We start from the raw sequence: 6,929 nt of genomic DNA on the forward strand, positions 1-6,929 counted from the left end.
CTGTTCTTAACCTGAAGCACCACTTTAGCTAATGGGACCTCCTGCTGCTGCCACGCCGCCAGAGCACGATTTCTGTTCTCATCCTGAAGCAAAGTTCTTAACCCAAGGTACTATTTCTGGGTTAACGTAGTCTGTAACCTGAAGCATATGTAACCCGAGGTGTATGTAACCCGAGGTACCACTGTACAGGCTACATACACTTCAAGAGGTGCTTCGGGTTAACAACAGTTTCAAGTTAAGAACGGACCTCCAGAACAAATTAAGTTCTTAACCCGAGGTACCACTGCATTTATTTATTCATGAAAGTGTTTCTATACCAGCCTCTTGCAAAATATCAGGGTGTTATACAGCAATATCAAAACCTTTTTAAAAAAACAAAACCATTGAAAGCACTACAGAATGGTTTCCAGCATGTAGTCAAAGCAGAAATAACTTTCATTATTTCTTTGACACTAAGGGCACATCCATACTTACCTTTGTTCTGCATTTTTATGTACAGGCCCTGGCTTCCAAGTCCAAACACTTTTTGTTGATGCTGTTTTTAGCTCTGTCACTTTCCTTGCAAAAACCCTCTCCTCGGAAAACTCACGTTGCTGTTTTGCTCCAATTCAGTGGTAAAAATCGGGTTTTCCAGAGGAAAGCAGCCGGGCAACAAGAAAAAAGAACTTTGATACACATCAGGAAAGTATGGACTTGTGCCTAGAAAGTGCAGAGCAAAAGGTAATAGGTAAATAGGAAATCAATCTTAGTTCCCACCAGATACTGGAGAACCCATTATGGTTTTGTTCATTTTAACAGCATAGGAATACATGGGAATCATGGCTCCGGTAATAAGCTTTACTAGCTGGGTAGAACATAACCTGCCTTGCAGTTGATAAACTGGGACCTTAAAAAAAACCACACACACACACAAAACATCAGGCTTTTACAATCTTATTTTTTTTAGACAGAGAAGTGGGGGAACCCTTTCATTCTTTCCACAGGGCAATTTTAATCTTTGAAACAAAAAAACCAAAACCAAAGAAACCCTTTTATGTGCAAGTTCCTTTCTAAAAGAAAAGAAGGAGGGAGAAAGAGAATTAGACCACCTTTTCCGTGCCTTTAGCCGTGAATGAGTCCCATCTCTTAGCGCCGAGTACCTTAGGGGCACTTTGCACTTAATCGCTGTATTCCCCCCCTCTGTGACACTCTCTTGATTAGTTCACTTTTTTATTGCAAAGTGAGGACTCCAGCCTGGCTTACAAAAGCATAATGCGAGGAGGTGTGAATTCTGCCCCCACTAAACCCCAGCTCTCACTGTGAGTGAGAATGTGTGGACGGGAAGGGGGAAATGCTTAATAGAAACCTATTTTCTCGCTGACAATTTGTATGTGCATAAGGATTGTCTGCAGAGAAGAGGGCATTGCTATTACAGAGCTAACGTTCTGCCTTCATTGGGCTATTGCGGCAATGAATCTACCTTCAGTAATGTCTTTCTGCCTGTTATGTACTGAGTTGAATAGGATCCAAAGTGCAGCAGTCTGATTGGTCCTAGAACAATAGGATTCAGAATGCAGCAGTCTGATTGGTCCTAGAACAATGCAGCAGTATGATTGGTCCGCAGGAGCCACCCAATCCAGCTCCAGGTGGAAGTGAATCCACAACCTGATTGGCCTAAAGGAGAATCCCGGAATTAGCCAATCACGTGCAGCCCATTGTGTAAATAATGTATATAAAGCAGATATTGAGGGGGAACTTCCGTTCCTCCTCACCACTATGAGCTGAATAAAGAGCATGAAATCCACTCTCGACTCTGAGTATATTTCACTGCCTCAGCATCTTCTGAGGAACCTGGGCATGTTTCTGTCACTTGGGCATGTCAGAGTGATTTGGAACGCCTTTTAGGCTGCATGCAGGTTACAAGGGATGCTCTGTAGGCATCATACCTTTAAAGTACATTCAAAGCAGATGACTTCCCCCAAGGAATCCTGGGAAATGTAGTTTACCCCTCACAGAGCCACAGTTCTCAGAACCCTTAACAAGTTCCCAGGATTCCTTGAGAGAAAGCCATGTCTATGCAGCCCATAGATTTGCCAGTTGCTGGCAATAGCTCTTCTTGACTTCCATTTCAAACAGGATACTTCAAGAACCACTAGAGATTTTAGTGTGAATATTCCTACTTCGCCTTTCCTAGAGCTGAAACATAGCTATCCTTTGACATTTGCACTTCTATGAATTGCGTGTTGCAGTTTTCACACACACCTCAAATGTGTAAAAAAAAAGAAAGCGGGGTATTTTTTGGGGAGGGCACTGTGAAGAAAAATAAGTATATTAGTGAAGTTAGCATACATTATATTTGGGGAAACAGTTTGCAAAAAATATGTGTTTTGGGCAAAATTTCATACAAAAATGCATATATTAGGAGAACTGGGCATTAAAATACTGACAAATTTTTGTGAGGACTTTAAAAAAAATTGATACAGAAAAAACCCCTGCCTGTTTCTGAATACGGCGACCAACATTGTCCATAGCGAGGTCTAATATGCAGCAAGAAGCTTACAAAAAAAATGGGGGAAGGTGGGTGGGAGATCTGATGATGGCAAACTGGTGAGGAGGCTTGGTGAGGCCTCAATTTATCCCCCTGGGAGCGGACCCAAATGATGCTTATTGGTCGGTTGTGGCCTCCCCTATGGGTAATTCCAGCCCATGCATGTCTGCTATTGGCTAACCTGCCGGCAGGCTGGAATCCACTCACAGGCTGGAATCCATCCAGGTCACAAACATGACCATTGCCAGGCTGGAACTCTTGCTTACCATAGAAGGTAAGTGGATTTGTTACACCTAAAATAGTATTTTGTTATTTTGACTCTCTTGCGCCCATCAGTAAGAAGTTAACAGGTCAGATCTATACCTTCATGGAAGTGTTTTCTTTTTAAAATATAGCAAATAGTTCTATTAAAAAATAAAAAAGTAAAGCTTATGTTTTATGCTTTACCATTCCCATCATTCCCATCATCACTTAACATTCCGAGCTAGCCGTGCCAGGGTAGCTTAGAAGGGAAAGTACAGAAAGAACAGGACTTGCAGCATCTCCAGAAATACATACTCTACAGTTCGTAATGATAGAATAATATCTCTGCACCATAGAAGGCAATAGCAAAACATCCATTGGATTACTCATAAGTGGATAGCAGTGGAGGAAAGCTTGAACTTTTTTTCTCCCCTATGGAAAGATCTGGGGAAATTGATAAACCTCTCTGCAATGTTTATACCTTGTGGGGGCATTTATGTTTTTACCCAAGTAAATCCCTCCTACATGGGTGAGTGAAGAATGCTTTTTTAACGCCCCCACTGGGGGAAGAAAAGGGAAATACAGATTTAGGTTACAGGAAGTTGTTTTGTTTTTTTAAAACATTTATGTACTGCACTTTGTCAAAAGACCATAGGGTGGTCCACAGCACAGAACATAATGAACAATACATGTCAACACTTAATATAATATCCATGTGATACAAAAAAAAATTAAAGTTATATCAATCCAATCAATTCTAATAAGCATTACAGAGTAATTAACAACAGCACATAATGCATAACAGACAATAGCAGTGCAAAATGCATAAAGAAAATAACAAGTACGTGCTAAGCAACAGTGTCAAATTATGCATACCATCTTAGCAACAAACCCCACGATCCCTGTAAAATATATTCTTCATTTTCCAACTTTTCTTAGTTCCCATTTGTCCTGTACATTTAAAGCACTATGATTTCACTTTAAAGAGCCATGGCTAATCAGAGGCGTAGTCCTTATTCTCTGGGACCAATGAAACAACAATGTTCTATACTGAAAATTGTTTGGTTGCGAGGACAGGCACATCTTTGCATGCTCTTGAACAGGCTTCCTCAGCCTTGGCCCACCAGATGTTTTTGGCCTACAACTCCCATGATCCCTAGCTAGCAGGACCAGTGGTCAGGGATGATGAGAATTCTAGTCTCAAAACATCTAGAGGGCCGAGGTTGAGGAAGCTTGCTCTTGAAAAATGGATATCTTGATCCTGAAAGCTGCACGCAGTTGTTCTGCCAACTTTTGCACACCCAGAAAAGTATATACATTTGTAAATGTTTTAATGTATATATATAATTTTAACAGGAAATATTATTTTTAATGCAGACTATTTTAAATGTGTTGCCCTTCTAGAACAAGCAGTTATTCTATTGGAGATCTATGAGTAATTAAGTTGATTAATTTCATTAGCTATTTGAAATAAATTATTAAATGGATATATTATTCACCCAGCTATGGGACTAAGCGGGTAATTTATGGGCATATTACTGGTATAATTTGATGGATTTCATGTTTTATAATAAATTATCCAATTTGTTTTTCATTATTCATCATCCAGATCTAGTGCTTATTCAGTTTTAACTCTTGAACTGCAGCTATTTCCAGACAGTTTATTTTATCTGGAGATTATGCATTACTTGCATTTTGTTTGCAGGGTAGAGAGAGATTGCTTATATTCCTGACACTGAAACTCATACATAGTTAGAATTATACTGAAATGTAAGAAATATAACTATACTCCCCAAAATGCTAAATCTTGAAAATTGATAACGCTGAGTTTCCTTCTGCCCAGTGATTTGGGGGTACTGCGAGTTGTAGGCTGTCAAGATTTTAAATGAGACCAAGTGAAGCATTCAGTGCTGCTGCTTTCAATATGGCAGGTCCACCATGTTATACAATAATGCATCTATCTTGACTACTGAGCGTATGCTAATTCAATCACTCAACAGGAAGCTGTAGCCAATCCTGGCTCCCTGGAAAGTGTTTATAAATATGAGTTGGTTGCATTCACATTTTTGCACGCTTAGATGTCTACCCAAAACATCTTCAGATGGTGTGCCCCTGCATTTCCCTCTCTATTCATGTAAGGGAGAGGGACAGTTTCAATCCCTCCTTCTGCCTGCAGTTCTCTGCCCCATATTCCACATCATTTCCATGGGTTCCTCAACCTGGAAGAGCCGATTATGTGTTTGGCTTTGTGTGGGGGGAAGTGGGAAAACTCCATTTCATGAACTTGGTTCTATCCTTGGAAGGAATATCTTGGTTCAAGCTCATTTTAAGAAGCTGAGGTCCTTACCTGTCTACCACCTGATGTGGAAGACCAACCAGGGGGTAAACTGAACCCAGTGTACTGCTTCTCCTCCTAGGCACCTGGTTGGTGATATTTTGGCTGGAACATCAGAGAGGGGATCCTATATGAAGGGATTGGGCACTCAATATCCTCCTCCGGCTAGCAGCGAAGCCTGTTTCTACACATGTAGGGATCTTAGCTAGGTCAGGAGGTAGTCATGATAATGAGACTACGCCAGTGCAAGGAGTACAATTTATTTTGACAGATTCATGTTATCACATTGACCATTTGTACATTCTGGCTTCGCACAATTCCATCTCGGTGGTAAATCCAAAGAACAGGGAAACATGCCAAATCTTTTCATGAATCCCAAATCTCCCACTTTGGTATGTTTGTCCAACAAAAGGGGAAAAAACTCTCATCTGAAAGGTTGCATCTTTTAACCATGGAATATTTTTCTATGAATGCTAGATTCCCAAATATGCAGCCTTTCTGCGTCAAATCCTGTCAGCTAAGTATTACTTGGTACAAAATTCAGAAAGGGGAAAAATTGCAATTTATCACAAATACACAGCTGGTGCCTTCTTCTTCTAAGTGGCTGTTTCCTAATCTGATATCAACCTCTTTGCAGCCTTGCTATCTTATTGAGCTTTAAAATCAATAACAAATAGCAATGTTCACTCCCCCAAGAGATTAACCATTTATTCCAGCTGTGAAAAACAATTGAAGGTCAAAGCAAGAGAGCTTTTAATTTGTTTTTAAAGGAGTGTATGAGTACCTGCCCAAAGGCATGGATGAGTGACAAAGCAAAGGAACCAATTGAATAACTTTCTCATAATTACAATAAAACAGATCTAGCTTTATTGATGAAGAACTAAAGAAGGGGGTGGGATTTGAAGATGAGGTTTCCTCTTTGAATAGCTATTTCTGAAAGGTAATTGCTTGATGGATTTTCAGTGGTGGTACATTTGGGCTTCTCCAGGCATTAGTGGACTGCTGAAATGGGCATAGCGTTTGCTTGCCAGAAACTGTCAAACAGTTCACAGCCCAATGGCCAAAGCTGAGTGGCAGAACAACTGCTTTGCATGGAGAAGGTCCCAGGTTTAGTCCCTGAGTTATTCCCTGCCTGAAACCCTAGGAGCCTCTGCCAGCCTATGTAGACAATAATGAACTTGGTGGTCCCATGGTCTGACTTGGTATAATGCAGATTAGAATAATGCAATCATAGAACTGTAGAGTTGGAAAGGACCCAAAGAGTCATCCAGTCCAATCCCATGCAATGCACTAATCACAACTAAAGAACCCCTGGCAGATGGCCATTCAACATCTGTTTAAAAGCATCCAAAGAATGAGAGTCCACCACCTTCCAGGGTAGACCATTCCACTGCTAAACAGCTCTTACTGTCAGAGAGTTACTAGCCCAAGGTCACCCAGCAGCTGCATGTGGTGTAGTGGTTAAGAGCAGTGGACTCGTAATTTGGTGAACCGGGTTCGCTTCCCTGCTCCTCCACATGCAGCTGCTGGGTGACCTTGGGCTAGTCACACTTCTCTGAAGTCTCTCAGCCTCACTCACCTCTCAGAGTCTCAGAGTGTCTGTTGTGGGGGAGGTAGGGAAAGGAGATTGTTAGCTGCTTTGAGACTCCTTAGGGTAGTGATAAAGGGGGATATCAAATCTAAACTCCTCCTCCTCCTCCTCCTCTTCTTCTTCTTCTCTTTAGTTGGAATCTCCTTCATTGTAATATGAATCCACTGGTTCATGTCATACCCTCTGGAGCAGAAGAAAACAAGCTTCCTTCATCTTCAATGTAACAGTCTTCT

The sequence above is a fragment of the Podarcis tiliguerta genome, assembly GCF_965153285.1.
Source record: "Podarcis tiliguerta genome assembly, chromosome: 7".
Classification (NCBI taxonomy): Eukaryota; Metazoa; Chordata; class Lepidosauria; order Squamata; family Lacertidae; genus Podarcis; species Podarcis tiliguerta.